This window comes from Peromyscus californicus, unplaced genomic scaffold (assembly GCF_007827085.1).
Source record: "Peromyscus californicus insignis strain IS unplaced genomic scaffold, ASM782708v3 Scaffold_22__1_contigs__length_63687245, whole genome shotgun sequence".
Classification (NCBI taxonomy): Eukaryota; Metazoa; Chordata; class Mammalia; order Rodentia; family Cricetidae; genus Peromyscus; species Peromyscus californicus.
Genome location: NW_026294525.1, coordinates 58771383 through 58792514, shown reverse-complemented (window position 1 = coordinate 58792514; position 21132 = coordinate 58771383). Strand labels below are relative to the sequence as shown.

General features: G+C 46.2%; 1 protein-coding gene across 3 annotated transcripts in view; it reads right to left on the bottom strand.

The window, feature by feature from the left end:
- The window catches only part of Fyn (FYN proto-oncogene, Src family tyrosine kinase), a 198093-nt gene that overhangs the window by 161578 nt on the left and 15383 nt on the right, over positions 1 to 21132 (bottom strand). For 2 of the 3 annotated variants that reach the window (XM_052751428.1, XM_052751431.1), the window contains exon 2: positions 10617 to 10656. The gene's annotated coding sequence lies outside the window, so the exon portion shown is untranslated. Of the gene's footprint in view, positions 1 to 10590; positions 10657 to 21132 lie in introns of all 3 variants that reach the window. The other variant, XM_052751429.1, reaches the window with a different exon arrangement.

Genomic DNA, 21132 nt, shown 5'->3' with positions numbered 1-21132 from the left:
GCGCATGAAGTGGGAGCTGGAGAAAAAGACAGCTGGGGCAGAGCACAGGGCTGGGCTGGCAATCTCCAGGAGGGAATCCTGAATGCCACAGGAAATGGTAGGAGACTGTGGACCGTGGAGTGACTGAGGAGGACTCAGAAGTCAGCAGGGACAAAGCTGGGACAGGGAAGGCTGCTGGAGAAAAGCTCCTGAGTGACCTACACTGTCAACCGTGATGGAGTTAGGAGACAGGCTGACAGGAAAAGTGGCAGAAATCTGCAATGAGCTGGGTCAAACCGGAACTGAATGAGTGGGTGCTCGCGGCCTAAACATCAGGGGTAAAGACAGCTGCCTAAAACTTTGCAAAAACAGGTGTAAGGTACTCACTGAATTGGGTTTTACCTTCCAGAGACAAAGAATGAGAAAAAGTTAGTTCCAACAGATATGTTTTCCTGACAACACATTTTGTTCTGTTGGGTTTGAAATGATCATTTCCGAAGCTTTTTACTTCCCCCACAAACAACCTTACTTTGATACAGTTAAGATCTACAAAACATAGACACTTAATTGTATTTTTTCTTGGTCGCTATAAAAACAGATTAATGCAAAAGTCACTATATTGACTAGTAGCCAATATTAATTACATCCAACTATGAGGAACTACAGTAAATACTACAGGGTTTTTGTTCTAGCAGTTGATGGGCTCTGACAGTTGACCCATGACGCCTGCTGGACTAATAGCTCATAGTGGATCACCACCACAACAGCGAGTAATCTGCCATAGCCCGGGGCTATTCAAACCTTTTCCCATTATCAAATCTGTTTTCCTTATTTTCCACAAGCAACACCCGAATGTACATCCAGCTCTTTCACAAAGGAAAAAATGTGCTTCTCCCATCTGATAACAGTATAATCGGCAAAATGGCAGTTAATTAATTTTTCAAATTATTCTTTCTCTGGTCTACAAGGAATACTTTTTATAATATTCTTCTAAAGATGAACAAAACCAGCCCCAGACAAAGGTTCTGTTTACTTGTTTTAAATGAATGTACCACTGGATCTTGACAGGCAGCAACGGAAGAAAAGCAGGCAGAAAGGAAGACTTCCTCCGGCCTGTTGTACAGATCTCCTACCCATCAAAGCTGGAAGCTAGCCAACCCCGGGGGCAGGCTCTGCCCAAGGACAGGGGAAGGGCAATCCGAGGCCCAGCTCCCACCTGGGGCTGGCTTACTTCCGTGTGCTGCAGTTCACCACTGCCTTTGAACACTCAACACGGCATCTGTGATCACCTGACAGCTCTACCTGGGGTCGGTGCTGAGGGAGGGCTTATCAAGGCCCTGGATCTGCACAGCATCGCACCACCATCTCCCGCATCACTCCACCTTTAGTGCGACTCTGAGGCCATCTCACTTGTTTCAACTCTTATTGGAGGGACTATGCAGATGGGCAAACTGTTGACTCATCCCTGTTAACGACTGTACACACAGAGATTCTCCCTTCTCTCTTTGCACGTTATATTCTGTCTATACCCAGTACTGAGTGGCATACTTCACTTCCACGAGGTAGCCATATTCACCTGGTAGGTATTCTCTACAGACTACACATACCATAAGGGCTAGTCTTTAGTAGAGGTGAGCCCTTAAAAGAAATACTGGCAGATGGAGGTGATAACTGATAAAGTGCTCGTCTTGCAAGCATGAAGACTTACCTGCGTTTGACCTCCAGAACCCACATAAAAATGCCAGATGTGTTAGTACACTTGTAATCCCAGCACTGGGGAGGCAGAGATGGGGGAATCCCTGGGCTCCCTGGTCATTCAGTCTGGCCTAAGTGGTAAACTCCAGACCAATGAGAGACCTTATCTCAAGGGAGGTAGCCAGCATTTCTGAGGACGATGTCTGAAGTTGTTGTTTGGCCCTCCACATGTCTTGTCTGTCGGTCTGTCTGTCTCTCCCCCTTCTCCCTCCCCTCCCTCTCCCTGTCTCTGCTTGCCACATCTGAGCACAGAAAGAAAACAAAACACTCCCCACCTGTGCTGGTGGGTTCACTGTCAGCTTGAGAGGGGTGAATCTCAACTGAGGAAATGCCTCTGTAGATCAGGCTGCAGGCAAGCCTGTAGGGCATTTTCTGAATTAGTGACTGAGGGGGAGGGCCCAGTCCACTATGGGTGGTGCCACCCCTCGGTTGGTGGTCGTGGGTTCTCTAAGAAAGCAGGCTGGAAAAAGAAAAAAAAAAAAAAAAAAAAAGAAAGCAGGCTGGGCAAGCTACAAGGAACAAGCCAGTCAGCAGCACCCCTCCACGGCCTTTGTCTCAGCCTTTGCCTCCAAGTTCCTGCCCTTGCCTCCAAGTTCCTGCCCTTTCTGAGTTCCTGTCCCGACTTCCTTCAATGATAAACAGTGCTGTGGAGGTCTAAGACAAATAAGCCATTTCCTCCCCAAGTTGCTTAGGTCATGGTGTTCTGTCGCAGTAACAGAAACCCTAATTAAGAAACCACCTACCACCTAACACTTGAATATGTGACAGGAAACAGGCTCACAATTTAATACCACAGACCCCGATGAAGGACCTCCCAGCACAGTGGCTAACCAAGAACCCCACCTCTCCCTTCCCTTATGACAGACGCAGGTCAGGGCATTGTCAAATGACTATTAGGTGCTAGATCATGGGCACAGTACACCTGGATGTCAGCAAAGCAGCGGTCCCTCAGAGGCCTAGCTAAGCATGATGGTAGATCCTGGAAAAGCAATGATTCAGCTCGGTCGGCTGAGGGGAGACTAGACGATACACCCCAGGGCACCAACATCCCCAGAGAGCAACATTCTTGGGACAGCATTTGCACATTGTTCCTCAATCAACATTTTCATCAAGTTGTCCTTAAAGAAATAACGAATAATAAATACACAGCTAAAAAAAAGGGGGGAAAGCTAATTAGAAAAAAGAATAGATTTCAAAACATTTCAGCATGTTAAAATAATAGCCAAAGCTGATCCGGAAAACACACATAAGAACGTTTTTTAAAGAGCTAAATCTGCTTTGAACATTAACTAGTCTTTGCGTAGGATGGTGTCATCGCCTGCCTCTCACCCCGCAATCTGCTCAGCTAGACAACTCACCTTGTTTACCAGCTCTGCCAGTGACTCCCTCCCAGGGTTTGATATGAGGATCTGGGCCAAGGACACTCAGAATGACATCGATTCTGTGGCTGTGACATCAGACTGGGGCTTCCTTTTACTTGTTAGGCTCAAGCTCCTACCTTGTTGCCTTTCTTTATGCAGTAGGTACCTAGACGGTCTTTGCATTAGCTTCATGCCTATAGCCTCCTCTGGGCCCCATGACTTGCTCAGCCAGAGAATTCTGCTGCCAAACATCTGTCCATCTAGATGACACCTAATGAAGAGTCTCCCTCATGGCAAGCTTTACCACACTATTTAAACTGCTTCCTGTTCACTATGTTCTAGAACCATCCCTAGGATCAGGGCCCAACCCACTGATCTATTCCTCCTCTGGATCCTAAGCTGATCACATCTGGCCATTGAGAGGGAACCAGATCTTCTAGCAGCAAGAAGAACAGAAACGCTTATGAAGGATTTTATTCCAACACCATGGTGCTCAGTGCAAACCGGAGGTGCTACCTAGTGATGAGTTACCATGGAGCTTGGCTCCCACTGGGTACCATTTGTAGAAAGATGCAGGTGAGGAGATGACAGAGTACCCAAGAAGAAGGGGACAGAAACAACAGGGACAGGCCACAGCCGAGGGACACGTCAAGCGACCAGAAGATGAAGAAGAGAAGAATGGGTTCTCCCCAGATCCTCTGGAGGTAGCCCGAGTCTGCTGACAACCCTGACACTGAACCTCTGGTCTCGAAAACCAGGAGGAACTCAATGTGTCATTTCAAGCCACCAAGTCTGCAGTAATTTGTGACAACATCCACAACAAACAAAAAAGGTTTTCCACTTAAGTAAGAATTGGTTGTGGGTTCAAAGTGGGCACTAACAACCTTCTTTAAGGCACTCTACTGACTCTGTGTGCATTTTACGATTCCTAGCTCTGCTGCTAAGAAGAGTCTGAAGGCAGTGGCAAAGGCCTCTCTAAAGCTGCCCCTTGTATGGATCTTGTACATATTTTATTAATAATCATTCCTTCACATGCAATTTCTGCAGACAGTAAGACTACACAAGACAGACAACCAAACAGGCCAGCCTCTACCATGCAGCCCTGGCTGCAGCCAAACAAATCACACACGAGCTCACAGCTCTTGGGGAAGGTATCCATGTAAAAACAAATGGACCCAAGAGACGAGGGCTTGTGATTCTCTGCTGTAAGGAGGGCAATATTTCCCCCACTGACCCCACATCCCACTCTATCCTCTGGAATGACCCATGCTACTGAGGTGGAGAACATAATAAAACGATCCCTCAGCAGCAGGAAGGGACGAATACCCCACAGGCTTCCCATACCTACTTACTGCCTGAAGCATGTTATCCCCCCAAGTCACTCTCATGCTGTTCAGGGGACCACCAAAGAGGACCAGGTCAGGTTGAAAGGGGCAGTTGAGGGATTTCTCATGGTTCCTGATTTAAAAAATACCATTACTATTTTTATTACCATAAATAAGGGAGAAAGTTCCTTTAAATTTAGTAAAGAGGAAATGAAAGATGAGCATAGCCCTGCCCGGTAAATTATATGGCTGTCTTCTGTGGACGTCAGTGCAGCCAATAGAGTGGAAAGAGAAGAGTGACCAGGTCTGCGGGTGCTTTGGGGTCCGGCCACCTCCTAGGTGCCAGCCAGTCCCTGGGCCAATCATTTCTCTTCTGTGGAGCTTCACTTTCCTCACAGGCCAAATGGCACAACCAGGTATGACAATCCTGACCCGGGACAGAGGCCGAGCCACTGCTGTTTGATGATGGTTCCAGAAGGAATGGACAAACTGTTCTCTGTCAGGACTAACAGCCCACCGCAAACTGTTCCTCTTTCCCTGAATGAGAATGGTGACATTTCATTTGTAGCTCTTCTCTTCCAATTATCGTCGTGTTTGCCTGGGTTTATAATATCTAGAAAGAGGGATTGTTTATTATCTTGGAAAGTTTGCGCTGGCAGAGGGCAAGTTTTTTCTTCTTAGACAGTAGCACTTTTACAATCCAGAGATTTATGTAAGAGAATGTTGGTTGGTTATTATGGGTGATACGTAACTACTATTTTTGGCCCAGGACTAAAAAGCATTGCTTTGAGTCTAAAACAGAGCTCTATGCATGCTCCTTCATTCAAAACTTACTGTCTCCTTTTCCCCCAACTCAAAAAAGCCATTCTCTTTCCCCGACCCCCAGTCGGCAAGAGGGTGGGCTGTGTGAACTGTGATCTTCAGTGATACACTGAGGTGGGATCCGTCCCTAGGCCTACTGCTAGCATAATGGGTCAATCCACCTGTGAGGGTGGGGTCAGAGGCAGGGAGAATGTAAGCAATCCTGGCATCCTACAGTTCCCGGGGCTGGGCATCCTTAAACATGTGTCGGACAGCTAAAGGACATGCACACCTGCACACAGAACCTTCCCCTCTCCAATCCCCACCAGTGGGCAAGCAGGCAAGCCCTTCACTCCATCCAGGAAGTGATAGCCTCCTCAGAAGGCTGGGAACTATGCTGGAGCTCCTCTTCCCTCTCTCTCCCACCTCCCTAAAGGCACCACCACACACGGTGGGAGGGGGATGCACTCCAAACCATGCCCATTGGCACTGGAGGCAGACCTGCATGTCACCCCAAAACTAGCATTTTGGAACCTCTGGACGATCCAAATGAGCACTGCTGAGTATCAGAGCTCAGGAAATCTATGCTCAAACTGAAGAAATATGTGCTAGCCTTTCACCCTGGACCAGCTGGGCAGCAACCACACACGCATGGCTCAAACCAGTGCGACTCCAGATGTAGTCTCCAATTTAAAAAACTTAACTATGTGGAACTAGTCTATTTCTTTTCCCACAAGACTAGTAGTAGTTTCACTGTAAAAACCCAGGGTTTTTCCCCCCTTAGGAGTTAAGATTAAAACAAAGAGATATTGAAAATGGATCAGCTCTGGATGTGCAGACCAATGTGTCTCACCAGGATCAAGGGAAGTAAGTCTCCAGCAGGCAAACTTCCTGTGTACTTTGCTTTTGGAGGGCACTCTTGCTTTGGAAGCCCACGGTGCCCGTCAGACAAGCACAGTCCTGTGGTCTTGAGTGCAGCTTCCTAGCTGTGGTGAATGGCTGGAAGGACAGCACAGAAGTCCTGACCTTCCTGAGATACAAAAGTGGCAGGGGCATCACTGTCATAGAAGGTGCTGGAAACAAACTTAAGAGACAAAGGCCATCCAGGGTACAAGGAAATCAATATGCTACCTGGGAAGCAGCTATGATTTGAAATAAGTTTTATTTTAATCAAATCCATTTAAGTCAAGTTATAAGTTGTTAAATAGAATGAACTGATTTAATCAGCTTTTTATAGAAAAAATGCATTTTTCTTCCAAAATTCAGGTGCATGTAATTTCATTTTCAGAAGACAAATTTTCTATACTTAAAGAAGTAAATGTATAAAATCCACACTCAGAAGAGTATCCCCCAGATTGCTAGAAGAATCAGTGCAAACAATAAAACTACTCTGATATTTTCAATTTGCTCTCAAGACTTCTTTTATCTCTGAATTTGCTCTGATTGCCCAGATTACATTATTCTTAAGACTTATCTATTCATTTGTCTGCTTGACACTAAGTACTTCTAGAAAGAAAGCCAAAAAGAATGGTTATCTTATCTCCGTAGAATGCTATCAACAAACACTATTTCCACAAATAAAATCCGTAGATGGGAAAGAGAAACCATTGTTTCTAGAATGTGTGATAGAATTGCTTTTAATAGCTCACCATGTACCAAAATGGCTTCTACTTCCTTTTGCTACCCTTTCATTTGGCTGTCATTCACTCATGTGGGCCTGCAGCTAACGTTTTTGAAGGGTCTACTATGACTAGACATTAAGCTTAGCACAGATCATGACTCTGTCTGACAAAGCCTTCAGTTCCACAAGGAACAGCTCCTACAATAACTCCACAATTACAATGGCAGGTTTGAAAACACCCATAGCCATCAACCATGAACTTGGGTGGGGGTGTCATGGGATAGCTCTTTGGGCACTGCTTTCTTACATTGTACTCATAAAATGTTCTAGAAGAAGGCACACAAATACATTGACTTAAATATTATATCCATTCCAAGGTAAAGTGCACTATGGGAAAAAGGTGGTTCTGGATGCAGACAGACCTCACTGAAATTCCTGATAAAATCACAGGACCTGGAACAGCTCACAGTGGGGGCCATGTCCCCATGGGTAGGCACTACTGGGTCGTATAATATGCACAAAACGCACCATTCAATTAGCTACTGACATCAAGTAATTCAGAACTGGTGTGGGCTTGTGTGAGGGTCAGCATTTAAAATAAAGTTCACTTCCCATACAGAGTTCTGTCTGCACAAAATCCACAACTAGAAGAAACCCAAATGTCCATGTTCCAGGCAAACACTATGATGCCAGTGGCGTCTCTGCTCACAGGTTATCAGGAGTCAGTTGTTTATAGAATGGAGGAACTCCTGTACCAGACTGACTTTGGCATGCATAAACATCGTCAAAAGGAAGAGCCGGTACACTGAGCTCATCGCCCTCGAACAGTGACTGGGAAAGAGTCTGAATTCAGGTTTTGCAAAGGGTGAACTCTCTTAAGGCATTAAGTGATTTTCAAGTCATTAGGTGCTTGACTGAGGGTACAGGCAGAGCCCTTCAGAGGCAGCTAGAATTCACTTTACCATCTAAGAAGTATTTCCTACCTCTGACTCAGCACCCTTTATTCTGTAATCCCCACAATGTGGTCAGTCAGACCTGCTCACCACATGGCTGGATACTTGGGCTGCTGGCCACGTCCTTGCAGGGGCAGCAAGCAAAGCCTAGTCTTCCAGGAGCCCCTCTCCCTAGGAGACCTGACTGAGAAGGCTGTAGCCCGTGACCAACAGCCCTTTTCCCATTCTGGTACAATACCTACATCAAAAAGTTAAAAATACATATGGTTTATGTTTCTAAATTCAAAACAAGGACAATTTTACTTAGTTCTAAAAGGGTGACAGGGAGGAGGAAGGGAACAGGAGGGAGGGAGAGGGAGTGTGTGTGTGTGTGTGTGTGTGTGTGTGTGTGTGTGTGCGCGCGCGCGCGTGCTGTGGGATGGTCTGTATGTCGAATTTGTTGCTCTGATTGGTCAATAAATAAAACACTGATTGACCAGTGGCCAGGCAGGAAGTATAGGCGGGACTAACAGAGAGGAGAATTGAGAGAACAGGAAGGCGGAGGGAGACACTGCCAGCGGCCGCCATGACAAGCAGCATGTGAAGATGCCGGTAAGCCACGAGCCATGTGGCAAGGTATAGATTTACAGAAATGGATTAATTTAAGATGTAAGAACTAGATAGCTAGAAGCCTGAGCCATTAGGCCAAACAGTTTAAATAATATAAGCGTCTGTGTGTTTATTTTACAAGTGGGCTGTCGGACTGCCGGGGCTTGGCGGGACCCGGAGATAAAACTCTCCAGCTGTGTGTGTGTGTGTGTGTGTGTGTGTGTGTGTGTGTGTGTGTGTGTGTGTGTGTGTGAGAGTGTGTGCACTCACCTGTCTCACCATGGACCATTGTTTGGCCTAGAACTCAGAGATCCACCTGCTTCTGTCTCTGCCTCCTAAGTGCTATGATTAAAGATGTAAAACAGTGTTCATCTGGGCCCACTTTCGTGGTAGGGAAAAATGAAGTTACAAGAGCAATAACTAGCCCAAGGTCTTACAGAGAGTTAAAAACTGAAACAAGGGTTAACTCCTTCACCCTTCACTTGACTCCACATACCAAGCCCTACTGTCTGCCTGGGATAAGGGACCTAGAGTAACTTCCCTGTAGTTACTACCCACGGGGTCAAGTCCTGAGAGAGCAGGGAAAGCTCACAGCCTGGGTAATATCACACGTCTCCTGGGCAAGTCCTGAGGTGTCTTTGGGCACCCAAAGGTCCCATCTGCTGTGAGCCTGGCCTGACTAATGAAGGTCACAGTGGACTGACCTTCCGTAAGGGACAGTCTTTTCAACTCCTGACACCAAGTGCACAGAGATTTCCAAATGGCGTCCTCTGTCTTGTCTCAACTAGAGACTTTCATTTCCCTAAGACCCTTGTAGGTAGGAGCTGAAAAGCTCATGAACAAAGTAGATCACAGAAACAAATTCTGCAGCGGCCAGAGGTCTGCATAAGAGGGTCAGGATTGCTGTAGATCAATGTTTCAATGACTGCTCTAGATCAGTTGTTCTCAACCTTCCTACCGCTGCAACCCTTTCAACAGTTCCTCATGTTGTGATGACCCCCAACTATAAAATTATTCTGTTGCTACTCTATAATTGTAACTTGCCCACTGTTGTAAACTGTAATATAAATACCTGGTATGCAACCCAAGGGGGTTGCAATCCACAGGTTGAGAACCACTGCTCTAGATCAATGTTTCAGATAATGTATTTCCTTAACTTAAAAGAAAAACACTCACCCAAATTCAAAGGGGCTCTAGGTCATGGAGAAGAACTTCCCCTGCACTGATAATCAAAATGAGAGCTAACTCTAGCTCACTTCTGATGATGATGATGGAGTAGCATTCCAAGGCACCAAGGTGAGGAATAAACTGAGACCTGATGAAAATTACACTCCGGGCAATGCGGCTGGGTGAAATGGACTCCCCAAGAATAGCCAGTATGATTACATCTGGTCAAGAGAGAAGAGAATCCAGAACAGATTCAGCCACACTTGTATAAAGATTGAAGAGTGGTTGCTCACACAGCCCACTGGATAGCTTGCCCTTTCTAGGCTTCCAGAACTGCTCCAGTGCAGCACCATCACAGGGTGACATAATGACCTATGCACATCTCTGTCACTATATAATAGCTAACACCCAGTGGGGGTACGTGCACACACACACACACACACACACACACACACACACACACACACACGTTAACCAAATGAAAGAATGACCTATTACACAGTGGCCGTAACTCAAAGTTACAACCGGGGCATAGTAAGCATTAGCCATTTGCATGTAGAGGAAAAGTGACAAGGAACGGGCTAACAGGGAGGGCCCCTAACTAGTCTAAAGACAGAGCACTGTCCATCCTGGAAAGGCTGGACACACAGCTGGACCACAGCTGTTCCATTTTACTTAGGGAGAGGAGACCTAACTTGGAGCTAAAACATCTGTTTTGATCACTGTCCAGACTGAAGTGAACTAGGGTTTTCTTCATATTTTGTATGCCAATTTTTATCTACAAGTCAACTTCTATCTTAAAAACCTATGGAGCTCAGTGGGGCATGCCTATAATCCTAGCACTTGGAGGTAAAGGTGGGAGAGTCATGAGTTCAAGGTCACCCACAGGTACACCCTCAGGAGTTGAAGGCCTCCATGGGCTACCTGAGACCATGTCTCAAAATAAATAAATAAATACAAGAAAATACAACCGTCCGTATGGTTCAATTGCAATTACAGGGTTCCACTGAGAAAGGCTTTCTAATTCATGAGGCACTTGCCTTCAGCACAGAACTTGTCAACTTACTTTTTCCACGTCTAGATCAGCATCCTGTTCTTTCCAAACACTGCAGAAGAAAAAGAAAGACGAACATTAGAAAGAAGAACATTAAAACAGAACCAAATACTTTCTATACGTGAACCACCACAAAGCACCACCACACAGTTCCCATTTGTTGAAGACAAACTGTCCACAAGTGTCTTCATTCACATAATTGCTACGGTTACCACAGACACCTGCCTGTAACTGCAAAGTCTGCCACCAAAGGAAAGCAGCATCAGATCTTAGTTTCTAGGGACAGGAAGGATAAAGGATAGAAACCATGAATGTACAACCATACGCTCGTGCACACACACATCGCTCCGCAGAGTCTCAACAAGTCATCGTGGGGCACATAGGGAATGAGTATTTCAGCTCAGTGAGATGTTCACACCCGCCATCAAAGCACTCAGGAGGCTGAATCAGTGATCAGCCTGGGTCAAGGGAAAGTGTGGCTACAGAATGAGGCCCTAATTCAAAGGAAAAGAAAAACCAAACCAAATCTCTCTCCAGGCCTCAGCCCAAATTTCCTCAATTCTCCTGCTTTGTCAAACTAGGGTGTCTTTTCCTTCTGGAGACACAGTCTCACTCTGTTGTGTAAACCGGCACTGAACTCAAGATCCCCCTGCTCAGCCCACCACGCACTGAGACTGCAGGCATGGCCACAAAACCTGCTCTTTGCAATGGCCTGTTTCCTGAAAGCCCGAGCTTCCTTCTGCAGGTCCACTAACTCAGCCTCTACCAAGCAGTCTATGGCATGCTAGCCCCAAGATGCCCTCAGGACCTGGTGCCACCACAAGCCTGGGTGCTGATTCTGATGATGCCCATGCCCACTTTACATTCCCCTTTGCAGTTTGAGGGGTGAGACAGGAGACCTCCAGCTTGTGTGTAACTGCCTACAACCTGTCAGTATTATGGTGCATGGCTTGCTACTTGCCTTTAGCTGTTTGAATAAAAGCTCTGTTTTAGTAAAATATCTTAAAAGAACAATTAAAATGGTTGAAGGATTTATGCTGAATGTGTGAAGTCTGAGTTGAGGAATCAGAAACACAGAGGAGCAGAAACATTTTTTTTCTATCTCTATCTTAGTAGTGGCACTCATGCTTTTGCAGTACGGTTTTTACCAACTTTCTTCCTGGTCCATGGTTTAAAACACCCCCTATAGTAAATTACTATTCCCATCAAAAGCATCCCCTCCCACGTGTACACAACAAAACTTTTGTACCATCTGAAAAGGTGCATAAATTACAGGAGCATCGCTGTTTCGTTAATCAAAGATGACTCTGACCATGGGGAAAGAATTAGAAACTCATATACTGTCCTCTGCAGTGGGCACTGAAACCATGGACTCACGGCAGACAAGCAGGAGACCCACCATGGAGGCCCATCTCTGTGGCTGCTGAGCCACGCTGTCCTGCCCAAAACCATGAAGGAGCCACAGTCTATGGCCCTCTCTGGTGGTTAGCCCATTGGGGGCCGACACCACTGTGCTGTAGCACTGTGGCTCTCTCTCCCCAGGAACTTTAACTTAGCTCCTGATACTCAGAGAAGGGTAATTCAGTGCCACTGGGACGTCTGACTAAAGGCGACATTTCTGTGAAACGCTGGCTTCCTCCACACTTCCAGGGGTTAGGCGAGTTGCTCTGACTTAAAGGTCACAACAGAGAGTTTTCTATTTTCAAGGGAATGGCTCCTTCCACTGATATAGAGCACTTCAAGAGTCCTCACCCTTTTCTAGCATAGGAAGGGAATTTAATATGCTCCCCTCTTTGTGCACACATACCGCAAAACTGCACAACACCGGATGCCCAATCCATACAGACTGTGAAGCAATTCGCCTTCCCCGCACAACTTCCCTCCAGCAACTGGTACCAACGGGAAAGCTGAAAGCCCACTGGAGCTGGAGCTGCTGGCTCACTACTGCACAGTCTTCTCCATCCATACACACACACATACAGCACCATCCAATTCCTTTTTCAGGCTTATTAAACAGATGGTTAACTAACAAAGAGTCTATGAATCTACAGCCATAAACCCAAAGGGGGATGCCACAGTTTTGACTTCAAAGCCTCCCAAGAAGACAGCTTGGCACAGTGTTAGGCTTCATCAGCTACCTTGTTTCAAGGAGAACATAGATGGAGAAAACAAATGTAGACGAAAAATTTACATGGCAACCCCATCTAGAACGAAGAGCGGCATTTGCCTCTGAAACCACATACTGTTTTTCTTCAAAGCTATTATTTTTGAAAGTTAGAATATAGAAAGTAGCTATAATGTTTAAGTAAAACGGAAACATTTTACCTGCTTTTCTAAGGTCATTAAAAAACTAGCCAACTTTCCTGATTTAACTATATCCAAGTCTGACTGTAGGAAATCCAAGTTTTAGGTTTCCAGGCTTAAGACAAGGGAAATCTCTCCAACTCCCTGTATGTGCATGCAGACAGAGATATGCAGTGACGGAGTAACTGATGAAACTGTACTTGTTCACACATTATAAATAGTTGCTGCATATTCAGTTGTGGGCTTTGGGACAGTAGGATACTCTCCACGCTTTTATTCTTTGCTGTGGTAGTCCTGATGTTTCAGATCACAGACGTAACTAAAGTGATCCAGACACTCTCATGAAAAAGACTGATCATAATACCCAAATATGTGGTCTATTGCAGGACTGGAGACCAAAGGACAAACCTACCATAGCAGCTGTACAGCCAACGGCTTAGATCATGGAACCCTCCAGCCTTGGGGGTTATACATAACTATAACAGTGAAACCAAGATCTGGTGTGGTGGTACAAGCGTGTGACTCCAGCACTAAGGAGGGGAGGTGGGAGGCCTGGGAGTTCAAGCTCACCCTTGGCTTCCCAGTGAATTGGAGGCCAGCAGGGGCTACATGAGTCCCCATCTTTAAAAACATAAATAAAGAGCAACGAAATGAATACCAAGAGTTACCAACTTTGAAGTCTCTCAGCATAGCCATCTTCCAGCGTCTGCTGACCCAGGGCTTCCCAATGCCCAGGGACATCACACACCAGAACCTTGCAACAGGTACTCACAGAATTAGCAGCGCACAGTCGAAGCAACACAGTATTGGTAACGACTTGGAAGTTCTCCAGAGTAGAGAGGCTGACTGACAGCAGGGTGGAGGACGGAAGGTGGGAAACTGAGGGAGAGACCAGGCTGAGAGGGAAGGTGTAGGCCAGGCTGAGAAGTCTAGAGTTAGGAGCACACCTCTGCTCCAGAGTGTTGTGCCCTCCCCTGTCCCAGGAGGCAGCCGCAGGCTTTACTAGCGCTGGGTGAATGCTGTTCCTCTCACCTCACCCAGCTTGCGGGGTGAGTGTAATTTTCTACTAGTCAGTTTGCAATCGAATGTTGAGTTTTCCTTTGCCCGCACTTCTATGCAGAACCAACTTTCCCCTCTGCTGAGCTCTTACTACACTTTATCATGTCTTCCTGCTGGACTGGCAGCTCAGGGAAGTAGTGAGCCCTGTGCCTGAAGCACACAGGTGCTGGTGTGCCACCGGTGAGATGGATGAGAGCAGCAGTGAACGGGGCAGGGGCAGAGTGCCTAATGACCTGACCGCACTCCTTCCTGTAGGAAGAGTGGGGTGTGTGTATGCGTGCGTGTGTGTGTGTGCGTGTGTGTGTGTGTGTGTGTGTGTTGGATGGGGGGTGGGCAAAGTGTATAGAGAACATACTCCCCTGCAAACTCAACCTACAATCAACCGGAAGACCATTTACCTCTTTAAACTTAGTCCTGAGGGCTTCTTTTTAAAATAAATGGCACACATACTATTGAGAAATTTTGCCTCTTCTTTATGAATCACTTCTTGGTGATTCTTTTCATTTTTAAAAAGGTGAATAAACTCAACACTATGCTCTAAAATATATGAGTAACAAAGAAAAGAAAAAAAAAGGTAATTATGAGGCGTTCAAGGAGGCTAAAGAGATGGTCCAGTGGATAAGGATACCATGTGAAGCGGGAAGACCTGTATTCAAATCCCAGGCACCCACACGAAGGCCAGGCAGGGCCAGCTACCTGTAATCCCAGCACTGAAAGGAGGGGAAAGGATGATCCTAGGATAACAGAAACACTGAAGTGAGAGATTCTGTCCCCCACCCAAAAACTGGAAAGTGCGCCTGGCAGTGGTGGCTCACGCCTTTAATCCCAGCACTCGGGAGGCAGAGCAGGCGGATCTCCGTGAGTTCGAGGCCAGCCTGGGCTACCAAGTGAGTCCCAGGAAAGGCGCAAAGCTACACAGAGAAACCCTGTCTTGAAAAACCAAAAAAAACTGGAAAGTGACAGGGGAAGACACCCAGCATCCTCCTCTGACCTACACACACACACACACACACACACACACACACACACACACACACACAGTGACTGAGTCACTGAAATTCTCCCAACTACTACCATAATCCTATCTTCTAGGTGATGAAGGAGATTTAAGGGCCGTGAGAAATTCAAGACTTAAGGCATTATTTGGGTGACTTTTTAAACGGGAGACTGGGGGATCAAGGAGGTGAGCTCCCCCCCCCACCGTCATGGTGTCTTCTTCACTCCACTTTCAGCCCTTTTCACTACCTGCAAAAGGTTTACAACATTCACTGACCTGTCAAAACCATCTACACAGTACTGGACACACAGTCCTGTCTAAATGGCTCCTTTCTGCTCCAGTGATCACAGCTCTATTCAGTCACAACCAAAGTGGGACCTCAGAGCTGTACGTGCTGTGATGTCAGTGGCAACAGAGGATAAAACTGCCATTTGATAGCAACTTGGATATCAAGCCTGTCAACGGGGACAAGTGTTCCTTCGGCTATTCTTAACTCAGAATCCAAAGCACAAAACAAGACCAGGCAGGGCCAGACTCCACTGTAATCCCACAGAAAGCTGAGGGACAGACAACACACACAAGCTCCTCAATGCTCTCCAGTGCAGGGTGGCCCTGGCTCCCTGCCGGGGGACCAGAAACAGGCCCACTTTGACAGTGGGCTCCCCAAGGCCTGTGCAGCTGCGGACAGACACGCAGTGTCTGGAGCCATCCACGTTCGTGGCCTTGATTGCCTGTGTGCCCAACAGCTGGATCAGGCCCCAGAGACAAGTCCCAGCTCAGACAAGGCCCTTTATTGCAAGGTTTCCCTCAGCACCCTGCTTCCCTAGGAAAAATGACTTTCCTCCAACCATTCATTCTAGCTCCAGCCTAGCTCCTTCTCCTAGGCTGTGCTAGACACACAGAAGGTTAAACCTGATGCCGACTGCTGCCTCTTCTCCTGACGTCCCCACTCCAGTCCAGGCCCAGATAAGCGTATGTCTAAATGGTGACTCGGGCAGTGACAAAGTTGGAGCATAACGAGATGGCACACTGGCATCAGGGGAAGACCCTAGTCTGTCATGGAGGCAAAGATGGCTGGGGATGCCTTGAGTCTCTCATGCATGGAGTAGGACAAAGGGTTCAGCCAATGCTGTGTGTGCTCACATAATCTTTGCTTACATAAATAATATTCACTATGCCTCCTTAAAAAGGTAATATATACCCACTGAAAATTTTGTGAAATACAGAAATCGGGGGCTGGTAGATGGCTTAGTTGGTGGAGTACTCCCCTTATGAGCGAGCACAAGACCTGAGTTTAACCCCCAGACCCCACACTAAACAAACAGCTGGGTATGGTAGCCATGCTTGAACTCCCATAGCTGGCTAGGGAGAGAAAGCTAACACCTCACTGTCCAGGCACTGTCCAGTACTCTTTTGGGAGTACTAAGCTAATGAAAAGGGGGTGGTCAATACTTCTGTGATGACAGTTGAGGCTACAGGTGGGCGCGCGCGCGCACACACACACACACACACACACACACACACACACACACACACACACGGAACCCATGTTATACTGGAGTTTTTTCTTTCCAGCCAGTTTTCCTGTGCATATGCAAATATAACATTTATTGCTAACACCTTCATCCTGCACACCACAATGGGGAGCACACATGTTTTCCAACAAAGGGAATCAGTACGAGAAGTATACCAAACAATAACAACGTACTCAAATACCATCAACTGCGGGGTGGATTTCAATTAGGAAGAAGCAAAATGTAGTCTATACTGTTTAATGATGCCTCTCACCTCTGACCTATCAAGTGCACTCTAAAATAGAAATGTCTGGTCCATAGCCAGGGAGAAAGCTGCTGGCTGGGAAACAAAGTTCTAGCCCTAGCCCTGCTATTTATGTGCTCTGTGATTGGGCATGTGGGTGCAGCAAGGGTCACACACTAAAACCCACAGGGCCAGGCAGGAATAAATATGCAAGGCAGGTGAGATGAGGCTGGTCAGTCATACCCTGCCCTGCCCGGAGACACTGCTAGACAGTTTATTAAATCTCAGTTTTTATGTAAAACTGCCGTTTATGATTCTATGTGTTAAAAATGTAATGTCTACATCACAAGGACTGTGGCTCAGTTTCTCTTTCTGTTGGACAGGAATTTGAGTAACACCTGCTCATCCATGGAGATTTATTAAGAACATAAAAGATGCTTGTACAGTCATATACCAGAATAGCCCAAACACACTCTATGAGCATGGAGCAGAGAGACACAATCCCTCCTATCCACTTAAAATCCAGGATCAACACACACAGGACCGGATGTTTAGTAGAAACATTTGAAAGTAGGCTTGTGCGCACTGGCTTCCAAATTTAAAATCCCCAGAGGATGAATGTGGCCAACTGGTGATTTGGGAGCAGTGTGGAGAGACAAGCCTGTCTGGAAGGCTCTGCTAACAAATGCATGTTAAATGGTGGCCACATTAAAGCAAGCACACACACAAAAACCCAAGTACTGACCGGAGGAATGGTGTCAGCAAAATACCAGATTGTGCTGGGTGCAGCAGAAACTGTTAGCATATTAATAAGTCAAGAGCTAATCACAGGTTTTCCTGAACAGGTCAGGAAACACACACACACACACACACACACACACACACACAGATCTCTACTACAACACACACTGCCCTACATTTTACACTGTGCCAGTTCTGTATCTGTCCCTTTTAGCCTACTTCTATCACAGTCTCTCTTTGCTAAAATACATTAGTTACTATGGAAACGATGTCATAGTGTGTAAAGCCATTTACTGTCCTTGGAAAGGCATTCATGATAAAACTGAACAGTGGCATGCTTTAAAAAGAGAAGCAACAGAAAACACTTGTTCAAAAGCACAGTCTCAAAACTGTAGCTTCAAAGTACCCTTTACCCCAGTGTCCTATGTCCCCAGCAGCTTTCACATGCCACCCCCATCACCCAGGGGAGCACCCCGTCAAGTTATATAGGCCACATGTGCTTAAAACAAAGTCTCTCATCTGCTGCTGCAAACAATTAGCTCCCTTTAGTTCACACTTTCCTCCAAGAGGTGGAGAAGGGTTGGAAGATGGCAGGAGAAGAGGGAGGCATTGCCTCAGGATGGTCCAGACACATCCTGCTCTCTCAACTGTCTTTGGAGATAGAAATAACACTAGAAACTTGGAGATGGGGACCTGAATTTCCTTACCAGCATAGGCATGAAATAAGGAAAGTGCCTTCAATTTTCCCTTCTAATATCAAGTCAAGTTTACCACATTAAAACAATGTACAGGAACAAGTGTGCATGGTAGCACACACTTGCAACCCCGCACTTCAGGAGCGGAGACAGGAGGATCTTGAGTCCTGGGCCAACCTGGGATACATGGTGAGACCCAGACACAAATTTTTTTTTTTCCATTTTTCAGTGTAGTTTTGCTGTATCTTCTGGAATTCCGCCCCCCCCCTGCACTGCACCAAGAGAAGCCAGAAATCTCAGATTTTGTGTATAATTGCTCTATTTAAAAGCGTAAGTCTGTATTTTTTAAATGAGCTATGGACATTGTAAGTTCTATGCCTCTAGATATGTATAAACATATATATGTGAACACATGCACAACCTTAGCAAGACTCGTATGTGAGTTACACAAAGAATGCCACAGGTATGGGGGGGGGGGTGCACAGAGCCAGTCTACATTCTATCATGGAAGACACTGAGGGAAAAGACGTGGCCGTGACAGACTTTAAAAGCTCACTCTATCCTTGCAGAAGTTAGACTGGATGGCAGAGTAGAAGAAGGCAGAACACAGCTGTGGGAATATCGCACAGTCAGTGACAGAGGAAGGTGGGAAGCAGGTGGGAACTGCCTCATCTGACTGGGTGACTGTCCCGCAGGGCAACCATCTACCCACACTGTTCCAGTGAGTGTCACTGGAGCCCCGCCCCCTCGGGCCTGGGCTTTGTAATCAGGTTACACTCATGCTTTTCTGATACAGAACTGCCCACCAGTGAGACGAACAGTACAGTGAAGGGAATTTTACCTCAACACTGACAATCCATCTTGTTCCTGTTCTTTCCAATCATGGCACAAGGAATACCTTCCTTTCAATGACAACATGAGGGCTGTTCACCATGGACTCACAAGAGGGCCTTGGACAGAGAAACTCAGGTTGGCTAACTCCATCCAGTCTTGACTAGCAGTGAAACAAGCTTCCATACCGCTGTTCCTGTCAGACAGAGATGTCCCTGAGCCACACCATGCTGGGCCAGAGATGCACAGAACCCCAGCTAGGAGAGTTCAGAGCAAGCACAAACCAGAACCAGGTGGACACTAAGTATCTGCAGGAAACAGACCAGCTAGGAGAGTTCAGAGCAAGCACAAACCAGAACCAGGTGGACACTAAGTATCTGCAGGAAACAGACCAGCTAGGAGAGTTCAGAGCAAGCACAAACCAGAACCAGGTGGACACTAAGTATCTGCAGGAAACAGACCTACTATGGAGCTTTTAGGAACCAGCCTCTCTCAATACAGTACCTATGCCATTTACTGAATGGTTGTGCTTTTTAGACTCTTCCAGTATCTTCTCTGGCCACAGTGAGGCAAAAGGAGAAAAAAATGCAAGTTTAACTTTTAAAATTAAGTACTGCATTTCTGATTTTCTTTTTCATGCTAGTCAAACTCTACTACTGAGCTACACACCCATCCCCAAATCTTGTTTTTCAACAAAGTTGAAAACAAATGTGAATGAGCACAAAATGCATGTTGAAATTTACTGTCCACCATGGGAGACACAGGGTAACATCCCCAACTGAAGTCACACATCACAAACGCGCTACAGAAGCATCACACACTACTTCAGATGGCCACAGCTACTGTATTAAGACTGCTGGTGGCAACACCTCACTCATGTGCCTGCAGGAGACTCCCTACCGTTACACTGAGGGGAACACGGTTCTCCTAAAGCAAATGTCTCTTCTTAAATTGTTCTGCTCATTCCAAAACTAGGTTTTGATGTGTGTGCATGTGTGGGATGTGCAGTGAAAGCTTTTAATGTATTTATTACCTTTATTGGAAGAAGCGCCGTCATCAACAGCTAAGGCATTCCAGGTTTTACACTAGTATTATCATGTATTTTAAAGACAATTTGAAGAATGGGCGTTCCCATCTATTTCATGGGATCAAAATAAACCTTCTGGACGTTTCATCTGTCACAGGTGAACTGCCTGTGGTGGTGAATGCTGCTGTAATGGTAACAAGTTCTACATAGGAGATGAAATGACTTTTTGCCCAATAACAGAAGTGTACATTCTGTGATGTTGAAAACCATGGTCTTGCTTTTCAGATCATTATGGATCAGAAAGCTACTTAAATTTCGGTTATGGCATATCTAATTTATAACTGCATTCAAGAAAGTGGCTAAATCCTACTAAATACAAGAGGAAATGAGGGTGTAGAAATTGACAGACCACATCACATACTCCCATTTAGAAAAGTTGATTGGCCGGGCGGTGTTGGCGCAGGCCTTTAATCCCAGCACTCGGGAGGCAGAGCCAGGCGGATCTCTGTGAGTTCGAGGCCAGCCTGGGCTACCAAGTGAGTTCCAGGAAAGGCGCAAAGCTACATAGAGAAACCCTGTTTCGAAAAAAAAAAAAAAGAAAGAAAGAAAAGCTGACTGGCAAATTTTTTGTTGAATGCCAAAAGCACTTCCCAGGAGCACACACTTTCTCTTTTGCCGCCTATCAGCTGCGTGGCCCACATAGGAGAAACCACACTAACTCAACCTGATGCACTGTACACTGTGATTGACAAGTCCTCTCAAGCTGAGGTGTATTCTGTTCCACACCAGTTGGAAATCTCTGAAGAAGGCAGTGAATGGAGCATCCAATGGCTTCAGCTCTCGAGGCTGAGAGCCGACTGCAGTTCTAACAAGAATAAGGCAAATGAGCAGATGATGCTGAAGCTTATCCCAGTGACAGCATGGAGGAAACTGGGCACATGAGCCGAGGGGGACTTGAAGAGTCTCCACGATTCAATTCTGAGACTGTATTTGATATCTGGGACCAGCCTGCCATGTGACAAGCTTTTGAAGGAGCTCCTGGTTTTAACTGGATACAGTTTATGCTCTGCACTAGGATGGACTGGAGCAGAAAAGACTGATCCGCTATCATCCGAG